Genomic DNA, 17164 nt, shown 5'->3' with positions numbered 1-17164 from the left:
ACATCTTTCTGTGGCCCTTAGGATTGGGAGCTCATCCAGTACAACAGTGCTGGCCAGAATAGCAGCAGGAGCATATGTTCAAAGAGGCTGTCTTTTGGGTCATGTGCCAGGAGGGGCAGTGGTTTTGGGGTACAGAGGTGCCAAGGTCCATTTGTGGTGCTGTGAAATCAAATATTGTGCAGTAGACTCACAGTACTACCCAGATGCTTAAATGTTCCTGAGGTTTCAGGTACCAACACATTGATAGAAAATGTGTTATTTTCACTTCTCACTGCCCTGTAGCATAACAAAGCAGAGTCCTCAAATCTTGGTTGCTTTATTATCAGCAGATCCAGCATATTTCAGTATTCCCACTGCAGGTTTGATACATGGTTTTGGAAAAGATACCAGCTTTTCCTTGTACCTGGTAGTTGAGCTTGTAAGGAAAACATACAACTCCTCCTAAGCCTGTGATTAAACATAATGTAGCTTTGTCCCTGTCAACATGCATCTCTTGTCCCTGTCTGCTGCTTTTTTTGGCTCTTGTGGATTATTTAGTCACTGAATACATTACTAGATGCTCCTCTCCATACATTTAAGCCTTTGAAGGGGATCTTAGTTTAGTGAAAGTTACTGGTTAGGGGCCAGCTTCCCAGCTTTGTAAGCTCTGCAGTGAAGAGGGCACAGGAATGCTGCTTTGGTATGTGTGGCTGCTCAGTTTTTATTTGTACCATATTTTACTGGTTTTGTTTCCTAAGCTATTTTGATTCCATTAGCTTATTACAGTTAGACTCTGTTAAATGTGACAGACTTTAATGGATGAGTGTTGTCCTTTGTTTAATGTCTTTTTTTTTTTTTCCTTTCACCCCTAAAATATGAATAGGGATAATTGCCCATGGTGTGGATTCTGGCTGTAGTTGTGAGATTTGTATTTGTGGAATTTGCATTTGTTCCCCAAACAGCTTTTCTTTTTTTGTCTTGTTGTGGAAGTGGAATACCTGCTGTATCACTTGCTAATCCTGTTGTTGCAGTCTTATGCCTAGAGCATAACTGGAGATGTATTTACCACTGTAGGCAGGAGGGTTAGTTTTAATCCAGCTATTTTAGGTATCAAAACCAGAAGTCACAGCAGGAGAGGCATTGGAATAGTGGCTTGTGCAGCTCCCTTCACTGGCACTTGCTTGGACAGCCAGTTCATGGTAAAACCTGGGTGTCTGCAGTGTCAGTGCAATGGGTCTTAGAGGCAGATGGATTAAATATAGCTCAGGTACACCTAAACATTTTGCAACTGGACCTCCTCTTGCAGTGGGGAGGTAATGTGAATGTTTACAGAGGTCACCCTCCTACACATTGGAGCTTCAACTACATCTGATAGCTGCTGGGCAGCCACATGACTCCTTGATGCTGCTTTGGGAGTGAAAATATACCACAGAGGGGTGCATGAATGGCTGTTAGGAAAATGTCAGCTTTAAAAAAAAATACCATGAAGAAATGGCTGACTTGTATATTAGGGTACAGGAAGGAGCATTATTTTCCATGTGAATTAAAAAAATCCTTGCTGTGTCTGCAGTTCAATGCAAACTAATAGCATTTAGGTAGCACAGAGGCTGAATATCTGCCAGTGAAAATCTTGCTGTCCTGATGTGCCATTCTCTACAGTGCTTGGAAGCCAATACACAGTGTTCTGCTGCCTTGCAGTGAAACAACCAGTGATTAAAAATTCAGCAGATGTGGTTCACTTAACTACTTGTTGTTGCATCATTCAGGTCATATCACACAATTAATGTTGCTAATGTTCAATCTAGCTCTTTTATTTTTTTGTTGTTGTTCTAGGAATGAGAATTATCTGAACTGTCATGGGATTTACAGAACTGCTTTGGCAGGAACACTGGGCTATGCAAAGGAAATTATTCAGAACTGTTTTCATCCTTCCCCTAACTTGGAGAATCTCCTCTGGATTTCTCAAATATTATTTGTGCGTGCCAGACAGGGCTTTAATTTTTTACAGCTTTTCTCACTTTAAAAATTGAAGTGTTTTCTTTTGATTGCTTTGAGATAAATGAGACTCCCTGGTTGAGAAGGGGTGGAGGACAGAGCAGGATAGGCATAGAAGTGCTTGCTTTCTTACTTAAGCTCAGTATTTCATTTGGCCACAGAAGTATTTTTGTTTGAGAATTCTCTTTTTGTTTCGGGCAGGGTTTCTGCTGCTTTCAGTACATCTACTTTTAATTTGCCCAGTTGTGGTTAATAGTATTCAATCCAGTGTGTTGCTTACTTGACTTTTCAATTAGAGTTAAACTTTATTTTCCCCTCCCTATGTTCCTTTAATTATGTAGCTTTTGGCTGCTTTCTGTAGCACACACACACACAAGTTCTGGAGAGCTTTTCTGGTCTACCTGGAGCTAGAAAGCAATGCCCTTGTAGCAAGACTGGAAGCTTGTTTTCCCTTCCTTCACCACCTTTCTCTTTGGAACCTGGTGCCTGTACAGCACAAGAAGCAACATAACTTTTCTTCATGTTGCAGCATGGGTTTGGTGCTTTTTCAAGACTTGTCTGCTGATTCTCACAGAATTGGGCACTCCTAGGTGGGTACCTCCTAATCTGGATGCTCCTGATAACAGCATTCTGGATCATGCTGCTGTAAGCATGATGTGAATACCAAGGTTGAGGCAGGCAAAGGAGAAAAGTTGCTGGGTCTTTGAATGTCTTTGAGAATAAATTGCACTGGGGCAGCTCTTGGCTTGTCTGCTTAGGGAAATTAAATTCAGAATGTGGAACACAGGGGGAGTATTTTGGTCAAGGGCAAGGTGAGGTTTGGCCATTGAGAATAACAGATTTTAGGAGAAGGCTGAATCTTTTTAAGGATGAAGTGAGAAATTGGGAATAGCAATGGAAAAGGTGGATTTCTGTGTTACAGTATGATATACAATGGATAAAACCAGGTTTTGGAGAAGTAATGTGCAAAAACTGGAGGCTGTCAGTTGATGGATGTTGTTCAAACTTGCAGTTTTGGGTGACTTTTTGTGATCTGTCAATTAGCACATCAAGAGGGTGTATTTTTAGTCAAGGCAGACATTTTTCTTTGGAAAAACCTGTTTGGACTATTAACACTAATGTACTCTCAGGAAACTTGTTTCAGCTAAATTGTCTGCAGATAGTAGATTGGTTTGAAAAATAAGTATTAAATATGTCAGCCCTCCTCAACTGTCCTTAGAATGATGATAAAGAAGGATTTAGGTTGTTTTTTGCATATTCCTGAAATGGATTCATGTATCTAATATGCTGTATTTGCAGAATTGATATTCAGGATAATATGTTTAATCTCTGACTGAAAAAAAAAATAACTTCCCACACAGCTAATTCCATCTGCTGGAAAAATAAGATCAAGGCTAACTTCATCATTTATTTGGGACTTGCTTTTTGCTGTGCTAATTCCTATGTATGAATTTGGGAAATTTGCATAATTTTTTGGCAAACATAAGTGGCAGCCATTTAATTTAGAATTTTGTTAACTTTAAACATCCCTAGCAACTCCTAAGCTACTTCTAGCTCATTTCATGTTTTTGGTGTCTTACAAGCTTTGGTTTAGTCAGCTTCAGGAACATTTTTTTTTTTTTCCTCCTTGCAATGCCTTAACATATAACAGCAGCTTGCTGCCATTTCTAGTAACTTTCAAATTGCAGTCCAACAAAAAAATTCCTTCTGTCATTCAAATAAAAGTGTTGAAATTAAATTCTCAGAAACTGCATGCTGTAATAGTCAAATTAGAAGCCAGGTTTCAGTTGCTCTTCTGCAGTGTGAGAAGAGCACCTGAAATATTTTAGGTTTAGATGGTTTTCAAAAACTAACCATAGGGAAATCGGGGCATGTCAAGTCTGGTCCTAATTCTGCTAAAAGCTGCTCTCATAATGAGAATTTTTAAGCTGCAAAGGGTTTGGATATAAAATCACCATTGCAGATAGCTACTTACTGTTCTCTCCTACAGGAAGGCTGGGTTTTCACACATCTTCTCCTTCTCAAGATGTCTAGCAATGCTTTTTCCACTTGGTCTGCTGGTTTGCTTTTGACATCCTCCTTTTACTGGTTTTGCTGGTTGATGGTCAAGGGAGGTGTATAGTCTGTAAAGTATTAAAATGGTTGGAATTTTATAGGAAAAAATATTGTCTGCTCTATTGGAAAGCTGTTATTTACTGGCTAGTTTTCTTTTGGATTAATTTTAAAATTTCAGCTGTTCTTTCTGTATTACACTCTTAGCCTGCTTTCTGTCTCAGCATCATAAGAAACTTCCTATTTTACTGTGCAGTCCCAAGTCTTTGTCCCTCTTTCTTCTTCCCTCTTACTCTGTTGATCACTTAAGAATGCAGTTTCTTCTTTGGGATGAGCAGGGTTATATTGCTAGGCTCTTTAATTCCTCTCTAATTGGCAGAAAGCCAAGCATAAAATCTTGTTCATAAGTCACTCCAGAGATTTCTTTGTACATGCTATTATTTTCCTTGCCTGCTAACATCACTGAAAAGATTATTTCTTCTTTTTTTTTTTCCACACCTCTCCCCCCCAGCCAAGTCTAGACCAGGCATAATTATGTTCCTGTGTATGTGTAGGTTTGGGTGTTGCCACTCTTCAGCCCAACAAGCAATTTGAAGTCCTTGGGCAGTTTTAAGCCCAAAATTTCTTGTAGCATCAAAGGCAGCAGCTATCCTTCTGCATCTGGGTAAGTGAAATAATTTTCTGTTGTATCTAAACTTCAAAGACAGACTCATGGCTTGTGCCTGTGGTTCAGCTTTCTGCAGTGTGTCATCCTGGAGGCTATTATTTTAAAAAGAAAATTTGGACACTGGGTTCAAAAAGGATTTGCTGGGTACCATGTGATAGTAGCTCGTGCTGAACTGGGGTTTGTGTTCTCTGCCTCGTGTGCTTCCAGAGGTTCCATTTTGATTTATAAAGCTCTTTGTTGAAGTCTTTGTTCTCAACTTTGCCTCACCTAGGTCTTGATTGCAGAGCTTAAAAATCCTTTCCTTCAGGAAGCCTTCACTCTGGCATTGGGACTGCAATCTTAATGTGTTTGTCTTCAAACCTGTTGTGCTTCCTCCTCTCCTGAGGTTGGGAGAAGCTCCCTATGACCATGGACACAGAGCTTCCCCAAACCTTTGTGCTGTTAGGGTGCTCTTGCTTTGGTATTGTGCTGCCTATCATGTTGACTGTAATTTTCTTACTCATTTGCCTTCATGACTGCCCTGTCCTGTCCTGGGGAGAAGAGGGCTGTCCAGCACAGGGCATGTGCAGCTCAGGCAATCTGCTGCTGAACAGTCAGGGCATAAAAGGTGTGGAACTTGGGACAAATGTCAGGGAGTTGGTAAATGATCTCTAAAAACCAACTTCAAGGAAAGCTTGTTTTCTGGAAGTGGTTTTCTAGACCTCAGATTAACCAGCAGAGTTTGCTACCCACTGTGAGACAAACAAACAAGATTAGTTTCTTAATTCTTTTTTTTCCTTTCTAAAGGAAGATAGGACTCTAATGTCATCCTTTTAAATGAGGTAACTTTGTCTTAGTAAACACATGAATGAAGATGCAGAGTGCTTGTTGATGCATCTGAAGTCCAAGTAAATCTGCTGCTGCTTCTGCAGTTTGGGCTGTGGGAGGATTACTGAGAGCAATGACTCCTCCTTCCATGGTGTTAAGAAAAAAAATCCCTGTGTTTCTCTTAGGATACTTATGAATGTTTTTTTAGATGCAGTAGGACTGCAGATGTACTCATATTAAAATGTGTAATGACTTGCTTGAAATTGGTCTTGTGACAGAAGTGGCTGGAGAAGTGGCTTTGGTACCTAGGAACTCTTTTAATGCAGCTGCCACCAGGAGCTCAAAGCCCTTTGAGTCATTGTCCCTTCAGGATGGTGCATGGGGTGTCACCAACAGTGGGCCAAACCAGTTTTGCTAATGATTGCTTTGTTTGTTGGGCTCTCCCAGCTTATGGGATTGTTAAAATGGTGTATATGCTGTTGGGTCAGCTGTAGGCTTTGGGGTAAGTTGTAGGGTAAATAGTAGTACTTGATGTGACTTGGTAGCAAATGTCTCTGCAGCATTCTGCATGCCCTGTTTCTCCTAAAAAAAGGTTCCCCCTCCTATTTCCTCTTTTGGGACAGTAGATACAGGCAGTGAGGAAAAGGTTGGGTGTGAATTCTGTGAAGTTAATGCAACTTCATCCCTGGCCTGAGTGAATCCAAGGCAGTGAAGACACCAGTGCCCTGCAGGGGTGGCCCATTCATCTTTGGGAAAAATGTAAGAGGTTGGGAAGAGCTTAACTTGGGAAAAAAAAAAAGAAAGAACTTAATCTGGGTGTAAAATTGTTGTGTCCACAACGGAGCAAGCTCATTGATGTTGCAAGTTGCATTAATACTGGTTGTAACTCCTGTGGTTTGTTTGTTTATTATTTATTTTATTATTCTTTTGTGTTCCTTGGGTCACAGTACACCAACAGGGAATTGTTTTTCATCAGGTGGCTGTCCAGGCAGAACAAACAGTTCTAGACTGAGTAGTCTGCCAGGCTTTCTATTTGAAGAAGCCTAGAGAGGAAAAAAAAAATAATGTAGAAGGTGGTGATATCAGATAGAGAAACTTCCCTGGGGTATATGTGAGGCAAAGGCTGTTGGGAGAGGGCTTGTCTTTAATTAGACCACCTGGTATTGCTGGGGAGGATGGGTGAAGTTTTGAACTTGTATAAATGTCAACATATATTTTATTGGAACTGCAGTTTGGAAGAAGGGATTTACTGTGAGTTGCCATTTGGCCTTGGGGTGTATGGGGCCTTTCTGCATACTCGGGCTGAGCTGCAGTTATGGAAGGAGCTGTTCATGCCACTTCAGAAAGACAAAGCACAACTCTTGAAGGGAAGGCAGGGTGCAAATTGCTTGGGTAAAATGAGCCAAGGCTTTCAGGCTGGGCTCAGTAAAGCCACACAAAGTGCCAGAGAGTGATACCTGTGTCCTGAATGGAATATATTCACTTCACAGTGGTCTTGCCTGGGAGAATTAGTGAAAGATGCTTTGACTTAAAGCTAGGAGGAACAGCAGTGCTTTTTTCCTCTTGAGAAGTGTGTGCTTGTACTGGAATAGCCAAATGCAGGCGTGTTGAGCTTAATATTGCATGTGTGAGTACCTGAGGAAACATCCCATTAACCAAACCAGTAACTTCTGATGAGACACTGAGGATATCACCTCAGCTTCCAGTGAGGGCCCAGCCAGGCTTGTTAGCAGCTTGTGACAGCTTCACTTTGCTTGGTAGTTATTTTAAGTGATGAGGGTAGCAGAGCTAGAGGAAGAGGTGATAATGTCAGTGCTGTTGTTTGTTGTGTTCTGGTTTTTTTTGTTTGGTTTTTTTTCTTTTTAGAGTAGAAGGAGATGGGTCTAATTGCATGCCTTCCCATTCCAGTTACTTCATTACTGAATAATCATTGGCCTTGAAATCTGCTCTGATAGCAGATAAGTGGCGTGGCTTGCAGCACTTCAATCTAAACAAAATCTAAGTGCTTTTTCCTTTCTCCCTGGGGTGAAACTGTAATTTCATTCTGTGAATGTTAGCCAGGACAAAGTCTTTTTTTTTTTTTTTTCTCCCCTTCCTGTAACTCATGGTGCTTCTCTGGGGTTTGTGCATGTCAGAGGTGTCCACCCAGTGTAATCACCAAAAATACCCTAAAATATTGCATTCCCTTACCTGGCACCTCCAGTTGAAGGTTTTCCAAGTGAGATTCCATTTAGCTTTGAGATTAGATGTCTCAGGTGGTTTAGATATAAACCAGTGAGCATCTAGATATTTCCCTTCCATAGTGAGAGATGTTAATTAGTTTCTCTGTCTGCATTAGGGCCTGAATAGTCAAGTGAAACAACCTGGGCAGACCTCAGCTACCAAGCCTGATGCTTTAGGATGAGTCCCTGTGGTGAGAGTGGTCACGTTGATGAGTTTGGAGCAGAACTGCATCATTAAAGGTCAGACATGGCCTTAGATGCAACTCATATGATGCAAGAGAGAATCATTAGAAAGGGTTTCAGAGAGAGTTTTTGAAAAAAAAAAAAAGAGTTTTGAAAGAGGATAAAAGTGTGAGTTGAGTTCTGATCAAATACCTTCTTAGAGCTGATGTTTCTGAAAGATGCTGGGTTTGAGGTGCTGGGTTTGAGGTATTTGGCTTAAGGCTGTAAAAGCACCACAAAGGGAGTGCCTGGGTTTTGCCCAGCATAGTACTGAGCAAAGCTTAAACTCTTGTCAGGCTCACTTTTTCTGGACTGCCATGGAACTGTTCAGTCTGATCTATTCCTAAAAAGACAGCTGACTGTGCAGTCTCAGCCACATACAATTCTTTGAGTGGAAAACCAGTTTGTTTTTGCATTAAATTGAACTCAACTGTTGCTACCCATGAGGGGGTCTGTTCTTGACTCCAGGCAGATGCTCTTGGCTCTTGCTTTGTGCTGGAAGCACGGTTGCTCAAGTCAGAGGGAGGATGGTAGCCCACTAAGACAGAGAGTTCTTGAACATCTTGGGAAAGAAAATGTGATACACATTTTTCATGTTTTAATTTTTTTTTTTTTTGTAAGTTTGGGCTTGATTTTCTTCTTAACTTGACTGATAGGGTTGGGCATGTAGAATGACTCAGTATGGATCCAGCTGCAGTGTAAAGCTCCATGACTCACTTAAGGTGAAGTGATGGGGAATTTCAAAGAATTAAAAAGAATCTGGGGCCCTTCAGTTGAGTCTTGCATTTATAGGTCCTTTTTCAGAGGGAAAGACCCAAACATGCTTTGCAAGCTGTCCCAAATAAATCCATGGGTTGGCAAGAACAATATAAATTCTTTTAATGAGAGATGAACTACATCACCTTCCTTTAAGGAGGTATTGATTCATCTGTTTAGGGGGAAATTTTTTTTTCCCTATGAAAATCTGTAGCTGATCAGACTCCTGCATCCATTTTTAGCCACTGATACTGCAGGGGGAGGAGGCTGCAGGCTAAATTGGGTATTGCCTAACTGGAAATGAGGTTCAGGTCTGGAGTGTTGCCTGGCAGCAGGGCTCTGCTTGGTGTGTTCTTTGCCACAATTCCCTTGGAAAAAGGGACACAGGAGTCAAGAGTAGGGTTGGTGGGAGCATGGGTGCTGTGCTGCCTTTTTATAAGAGGTTGGGGGCCTTGCCTTTGTAAGGAAAAGAAACCAAAGGATGGGCTGCTTTAAATTCTACCTGAAAAAGTCTCAGGATGGTCTTTTTGCATTCCCCATGCTGTGCTTAGTAATTTGGAGTTAGCTTTGTGTCTGCAGGTGTCAGGGCTCTTGTGGGGGGGAAGTTGTCTCCCCCTTGTTCTCGCTGCTTGAATCTGCAGGTGTGGCTGGGAGCAAAGGTGCCCAGTGTCCATGGATCTGTGCATTGGTGTGTTCATGAGCTGGGATGGGTGCTACTACTCTACTCTTGTGCTGCTTCAACAGCCAATACCTTGTTATGATCCACCTTCACTGCAGAAAATCAACTGAAGGCAAATTCACCAGTACTGGAGACTTTTTTTTTGGTTTTTTGGGAGGAAGTTTAGTGAGTACCTGAAGAGCCCCAATCCTGTAGGTTGTGTGTGGTGTCAGGTGAGCAAGTTCTCTCTGTTGCAGAAGCTGGACTGATTCCTCAGGGCTGGACAGCATCTTTATGCAGAGGGAGGAGAAAAAGCCCATCAGACTTTAATCTAAATTTACTAGGTTGTTAATAAAAAAGATCTCTGCCCTGCGTAACTTGCCCAGCCTATGTTATGTTGCAGGAGCTCCATGGAAATGAAGCCTGCTGGCTTTATTTTCCTCTGAAATCCATTTGGCTTCAAGTTGCCTCCAGGATCTCAGCCCCCATGGCACTTCAGACTTGGCAGCTGGGAAACCTGCTGGGTGTTTAAGAGCTGAGGCTGGGGCAAAGCCTTGGTGGTTGAGAGGTGACATGGGTATGTGGGACTTGTCATTTAGGTGTCCTCCTGATGAAAGCAGTTTGCCTCTTGGCTGGTCTCTTCTTCCCCTTCTAGCTTGCAATTTGTATTTAAAAAGTTAGAGGGGTTTAATTTTTGTTTTCTCAGCAGCTGTGGTCCCTGGGAGCAATCAGCTTGTCCTGATGCTTGGCTCTAGAGCTGCCTGGGGTGGGTGATTGCGTAAGGTGGTGTTGCTACACCGAGCAGGGAAGGAGTGAAGGTATTGGCACCAGTCATTTAGAAACTGGTACAGTTCAGGTCTTAATCAAGCTCAGACTCAGGCTGAAACAGGCTGTGGAATTTATTTATACAACACCACCGGGGTGTGTGGCATTGCAGAGACCAACAAACAATGGTTCTCAGCCCCGAGGCTTGTGTTGGCTATTAGATAACGAGGCATGGGGTAATTACAGCCAAGGAACCTGGGTGGAGGGGTTAGGAGAGGGTGAGAGTTACATCCGTGTAGAGAACAGGAATTTCCAATTTCCAGCAAATGTTCCTTGTGCCTGCAGCTTGTTCAGAAACTGTGGGTGCATCCAAGGTGATGAGAAGGATGGAGATCAGCTCTGCAGAAGGAAATGTTGAGTGAGTTACTGGGGTCATGTGGGTTAACCAGGGGAAGCAGAAGGAGATGGACTGAAACTGTTCAAGCCTATGAGGAGTGGCTGGGTTTACTTGGAGGCTGACCACATGGAAGCAGTGGCACTCCAGGGTCTTGAGGAATTTGGGTGTTAGAGCAGTGACTGGGAAACCCACACCCCGACCCTTTGCAGGGACTTCATGTGAATGGAGGAACAGGTAATGAAAATCCTGAGAGCTTCATGGTCGGTCTTTGCTCTCCCTGCAGCCTGAACCCCCAAGGCAGCTTCTGCCCAGCTGCCCAGAGGGACTTTTCCTTATGGCAGGACAGGTACCTTTGTAGCTGCTGGATGGACTTGTTTTGGGATCTCCTTTGTCCATCAGCTCCGAAGTCCTTGAATTAGTGGTGCTCCAGATATCAGCAGTGCAAGGATTGGTGTTGGCACGTGCCCTTTGCACTGGGCAAACCTGATCTTTTGGGTTTTAAGAGCTGGTTGTTAGTTGTGACTGTTACCATTTAACTAATTTCCTGTTTCCTTCCCTTTTTGCTCTTCAGAAATGCCATTCTCCTGAGTGTACAAGGAACCTACAGAACTGTAATGTCTTACCCTGCATGGAATAACAACTCTTTGAAGGTACCACCCTTTTTTAACTACGTGGCTTTGTTATAGGCTGGGTTAATGATGTGCTGAGCTTTCCATCAAAGCTCAGATTTGAAGAACTCTGCCTTATGTCATGCTATGCCTGTCACACTCTGGTCTCTGACTTCCAGAAAAACTGTGTGCAACCCAGCACTTGATCTGGGGTGCCAAGGGGCCATCCCTGTTTCTTGATGGATGATCTCTTTAGGCAGATCTGGTGTTGCCTTAGGAACAGATGGTGGTTTCTATTCAGAGAGCTGAGCTCAGCTTTCTTCATAATTGGTGGCCATCCTTGGAAACATATTGCCCTTCTTTTTAGTGATGCACCATGGCTTGTCTGTTTGTCTTCAACTTAATGACCTTTGCGGAGCGTCGTTCTTGCTGAGAGGCTTCTGGCTTGTGTTGATGAAGAGTATCATGATAAAGTACAGTTAGATTTCAACATTTGGATTTAAATGTCTTAGCTGTTTGTGCTGCAAAGAAAACAGCTCTGGGGCGTTGGCTCACTCTGCTGTCTGATCCCGCAGTGATGCCATAATACTGAATTTTGGACTGCCCTGTACGTTACCATGGCAACAGACTGATGTCACAGTCTCAAGGACATGACTTCAGTCTGTGATCATGCAGAGGCACGATCAGGTTTGTGGAGGAGAAAGCTGACTAATGCACATCTCAAAAGCAAACAAGGGGAATGCAGGTTACAGCTGACCTAGCAAGGTGCTTCAGTATGAAAAGTCCCCTCTTGGGCAGAGGTGGGGCTGGTCATGTCTTTAAGACAGCAGCAGTCGTCGTGATGAGCTTCTCTTTACTGTGGATAAGCAGACATCTTGCAGGTATCCTGTATCTTTTAAACAGGTGGTGTTCTGGGGTGGGGAAACTTGCTCTCTGGTTTCAGAGCTTTGAAAGGGCAGTTTCTTGTTTTCGTTTTAAAGAACTTCTCAGTGGTCTTGTAAGCATGCTGAGAGCACTTCAGCTTGCTTAATGTTGTTCAAACAGTGTAATTGGTTTTCCAAAGCTTTTATTTTCTCCATAACATTGGAAGGTGAAAGGGGAACTCTGCATCTGCATTATGGTCACATTTTCCTATATCCTATTAGCAGATTCCAAGATTGTTTAATGTGATCTCCACCCATTTCATTTGGCTGCAACCTTTGCTCCCATGAAAACAAGGCTGATTGTTCTGAATTGCTGTGTGTATGTGCTTTGGCACGGCATGAAGGTACCTATAATAACACAACCATTGTCTGGAAAAAAAAGCAGTTTGCAGTAATAACTCCAAATAAAAGGGTGCAGCACTGGGGCAAGACAGATAATGGTCGTTTTCCCACCCATTATGGACAGCAGATCCTCAACAGAGTCACCTCTCGGCATGACCAGGATGTGGGATTTAGTGTAGGATGTGAATATTGGGAATAAGGGACTGAAATATTTGCATATTGTTCCAAGTTTCTCTTTCCTGGACACGGTTCCATTGCTTGAATCCATGGATGGGGGAGACTGAATGACTTCTGCACAATGCAGTGTTTGCAGGCTGTGAGCAGTTTTAACAAGTGTGTGTGTGTGTGTGTGTGTGCTAAATGAAGCATTCCCACTTTCAGTGAGCAGCTGATGCACCCTTAAAATTAAAAAAATAAAATAAATGAAAGAAGAAATGCCTCTGGGTTGAGCAGTGGGGGGGTTGAGGGGTGACCTTCTGCTGTGTGTTGGAGCGGGGTGGTCGAGTGTGCCAAGTCTGAATGTGAACTTGAAATGCTGTGGGATTCAGCAAAAACCCAACTGAAACTCCTCTGTGCTGAAGCAGTTTTTGCTCATCACTGCACGTTGTGGAATGAAAGTGCTGTTCCAGTGGAAGTTGGGTAAGTAATGCAGTTGCTTTAAGCACCCAGTGTTACAGAAAGTGAGGCTATTTAACAGAAACTGGCTTTTCTTTATAGCAGTTTAATTGCCTCCCAGGACAGGAAGCTGTGGAGTGTTAAAAAAGAGGCAGGGAAAGAGCTGAACAACCCTCTCTAAATCAGGATGTTTGAATTCGGTTGCCTGGCCTTGAGCTGAAAGGGCTGGAAGCTCTGCAAGAGTCAATGATTCACTCTGAACAAGGAGATAATGGTGATGGGACTATCAAGAAGGCAGCCTTGCTAAAAAGAGAGGCTTTGTGATATGGTAAAGAGGAAGGAAGTGAGCAGAACTTAGAAAAGGAACAGATGTTTTTGGAGGTGGGGGAAAAACTTAGCTATTCGTGTAGCTTGCTCTTGCAGGGGAGCCAGCAGAAGGAACTTGATACCAAACAAAAGTAGGCACACCCAGTGTTCAGCACAGGGATCCTGGAAAGCTGCTCTTTGGTGCTGCAGTGCTGTTCTGTTTGACAGAGACATTGTACTGTGATGTCTTGCAGGAGTGAAAAATAGAAATAAGTTGTGAGTTTGTGGAAGGGTGTGTGTAAAAGAAGTTGGAGCTGTTTGATGCTTCTCTTCAGCAACAATAAAAAGATGTTTACCATAATGGATGGATAAAATGATGGATAAAAGGCTTTCCTCCTCAAAGCCAAGAGGGATGCTGTTCCCTGAGAAGGGAATGATGACAGAAGATGCATTAAAAAAGAGGGAGAGGTTGCTTGTAGAGTGTGTTTATGGACTGTGATGATTGGGAGTGTGATAAAACAGATTGCTGCTCCTGTGTATCAAAGTCCAAGTGACAATGATTTTTCAAGTTGTTGAAACTTGCATCAAAAAAAAAAAAATTTTGCTCTTGCTAATAGGTTAATCCACTGTAATTGACTGTGAAATAAACCTGGGGGAATTTTCCCATCTGTATCTGATGCACAGCCTCTACTTGGCAACTGCACCTTCAGATAATTAAAAGCTGTTTTTTAAATCCACTCTTCTTTCAACTGCTTTGCATCTTGCTGCTTCTGAGAGCTGTCAGTCACTCTTCTGACTAAAGTGTAAGAACCAAGGCAGGGAGTTTTTAGGAAAGGAAAACAGGTGAATATTTTTACTTTAAAAAACCCCCATAACAGCACAATAATGTAAAACCTACAAAGCTCTGTGAATGTGTGAGGCTTTTGAACATGCACATCACTGCTACATTTCTAAAAAGAACTGAACTCTCCCAGTCCAGCATGTAAAACTCTTTAAGTTCACCTTGATTTTGAGCTCCTGTGCCACTTGCCCCTCTAAAATCAATAACCACACCTCCATGGCTGCCTGCACTTAGGAAGCAGTTGTAACCTCCCAGAAATTACAGTTGTTGTTCAGCACAGGGATCCTCTGGTTTCAGCACATGGTTTCATCTCTGTAGTGTTTTGAGAGGCTGAAGGGTGGGATGCAGCTACAATGAGTTTCCAGATTCCAGAGAGTGTGAGGGACTGTTTTTAATAGTGATGATAAAAACAGCTATTCCCACTTGGAGCTTAGTCAGTGGTACAATTATCAGAGCTATGAAATAGTGCAGGGATGGCTCAGGATGGAAAAACTAGGGCTTGAAACTTATTTTCTTGAGGGAGCTGTTTGAAACGATTTCCTGCAAGCTCACAGAGAATTAGTGAGAGATGTTAAATGGTGAGAGATCAGGCTGATGAGGCTTGGTGATTACTTCAGTAATTTAGTTTGCAGGCAAGCAAACTTTAGCTGGCTTTGGGGAGAGGGATTTGGTAGCAATTTGCTGAGGAAAGCCAGCGTGGTGAGTAGGAGCTCTGGGTTTGTAAGGTTATGGTCTTCTGCTGGATGATGTGCTCACACCAGAGCCCCTCTGCTGGGGAAGCTAAAAACATACTCAGTGTTTTCACAGTCAAGTATCAATCCCCAGCTCAAAATGTGGTTCACTTAAACCATCCTTTTAAAACCACAGTTGTGGGTAACATATTTTCTGCTTAGTTTCCTGCTGATTTGGTGGCTCTTTATTTCTGGTTTTATATTTTTCTGTTTTGTCCAAGAGGAGGAAACCCTGAAAAGAGAATATTGGTTGTACTAGAGGGAGGAGCAGCAGAGAATGCTGTTAGATAACAATATTTTTGCTTGACTGTCTTGCTTATCAAGCTGGTTTTACATTAGCAAGTCTGCAAGTAGTGTAAAACAAACCTGGAAAGAATTCCAACAGAATAATTTCTGCTGTAGGTCTGGGCTACCAAATTCTGAAGATGACACATGAAAAGTGAAAGATATGCAGCAAAAGTTCTCACATTTAACAAGGCACTTGAGAATGCAGTACCTTTCCTTTACTGAAATATAGATGCTATTTTTGGGCCTTTTTTTTTCTTTCAAGAATGAACAATGACAGAATTTATTCTATACTTGGAATTTCTAAAAAGCAAATCGTGTTAGTTGCCAGGCATATCAACTGCAAAGCTCTGAAAATATCAAACTATTTTTTACTTCAAGTAACTCTTGAGTTATTAATGGGAGGAAAAAAAAAATCTTTAAAAATGTAGCCAAAAAAAGATTGCAGATCAACCGAATTGGTAGGTTTCAAAATGGATTTTTAAGCAGTCTTTTGAAACAATCATGCAGAATGATACTGTATTTAAAGTTGGTCTTTACTGCAGTTTACCTGCCAGAACCTCAGGCTTACCCATAGCTACATTAGTTCAGCAGAAGAGTTTTTTTAAGAATTTTGTGTAAAACCAAGCAGCTACTTTGGCTGGGAAAGACTTTTAGCATGTACTGCATGCCTGCTTTATTCATCTTAAAGAATTTAGCTTGTCACTGGTCACACTCCTGTGCTGCTCAGTGTTCAAAATCCTTTCTGGTCTCTTTGAGCAGGTTCTGTCTTTTGCAAGCTGCAAAGCTGTTCAGTGATGAGAAACATTCTCCACAGCCAGATCCTGGTTCCTGGATCATTCACCTGCATCTGTGTGCCCCCAGCTGCAGAGTTCTCCTCCCCGTGCCTGCTCCTGGGGAGCTGTGTGTGCTTGGAGAAGCTCTGATGGCTGCAAGTGCCTGGTTTTGTGTCACAGGTAACTCAGACTGCAGCCTTGTGCCAAGCACTCACCTGCATGGCTGCTTTATTCCATCTGTCACTGCTTTGGATCATTTTGCTGCCTTTGACACACTCCTGTCCTGTTTCCTTGCCATGCACATGTGGGAATTCATGCTGCAGGCCTGGAGCTGTTGGAGTGATGCTTGCATGTCACATGATGGTAGGCAAAAAAAAAAAAAAAAATGCAAGCAACCAACCAAAAAAAAAACAGCAAAAAGGAGAAAAAAAAACCCAAAACTGCCAGATTGAAATGATGGAACTTCATCCTGCCTGGAGTGAGCAAATGTCTCCAGCACTGGGACACATTAATCACCTAATGAAGCATGAAGATTGGCAGCCTTTGATGTGCAGCTAATTATAAAAGGTGGGATTCTTGTGCATGGTGCCAGCCAAGCAGCACCAGTGCTTAGTAGCAGAGTCAGTTCCTTCAATTTCTTGAGATTCTTGTGAAAAGTTGTGTGGTGAGTGAGCCTGGGCCAACAGCCAAGTGCCCACCCAGCTCTTTGCTCACTCCCCCTTGGCAGCAAGGGGAGGAACAAGCTTAGAGAGCTTAAGGGTTGAGATAAAGTGGAGGGATTAGTGATTACTTGGGGACAAAACTGAAAAAAAAAATTTATTGCCAACTAACATGGATTTAGGTAGTAAGAAATAAAAAGATAAATATCAAACCAACACCTCTTTGCCTTTTTGCTGCAGGGAGAAACCTTCCTTGCCATGGAGCACCTCCTCCTTTATCCCTCTCTGACCTTGGTGGATTTTCTCACCTCTCTGTTTGGTGTGTTTTTCTTTTTTAAAAATCTCATTCTGCAGTGGTGCCAGTTGTTTGGCTAAGGGGTCATGATGGAGCTGGATGGAAAGGACCCAGGGCAGCCATGACCTGAGAGGCCATAGTAGAACCTGGCACTAATTAGTGTTTTATTTTTTTATTTTTTGTTTAAACTGTAGCCTGTTGTTTGGGGACTTTTTGTTTTGTTTTACAAGATACCACTGGAAAGATCAGTGAATCCAAAGCTT

General features: G+C 42.5%; 1 protein-coding gene across 3 annotated transcripts in view; it reads left to right on the top strand.

Moving 5' to 3' along the window:
• The window catches only part of FBXO34 (F-box protein 34), a 43445-nt gene that overhangs the window by 2579 nt on the left and 23702 nt on the right, over nucleotides 1-17164 (top strand). For 2 of the 3 annotated variants that reach the window (XM_030451626.1, XM_030451625.1), the window contains exon 2: nucleotides 11092-11170. The exons of the other annotated variant lie outside the window; for it this stretch is intronic. The gene's annotated coding sequence lies outside the window, so the exon portion shown is untranslated. The remainder of the gene's footprint in view (nucleotides 1-11091; nucleotides 11171-17164) is intronic. 3 annotated transcript variants of the gene reach the window in all.

The sequence above is a fragment of the Calypte anna genome, chromosome 5A (assembly GCF_003957555.1).
Source record: "Calypte anna isolate BGI_N300 chromosome 5A, bCalAnn1_v1.p, whole genome shotgun sequence".
NCBI lineage: Eukaryota > Metazoa > Chordata > Aves > Apodiformes > Trochilidae > Calypte > Calypte anna.
Note: the sequence above shows the minus strand (reverse complement) of the source record. Positions and strands in the feature narration are given on the sequence as shown.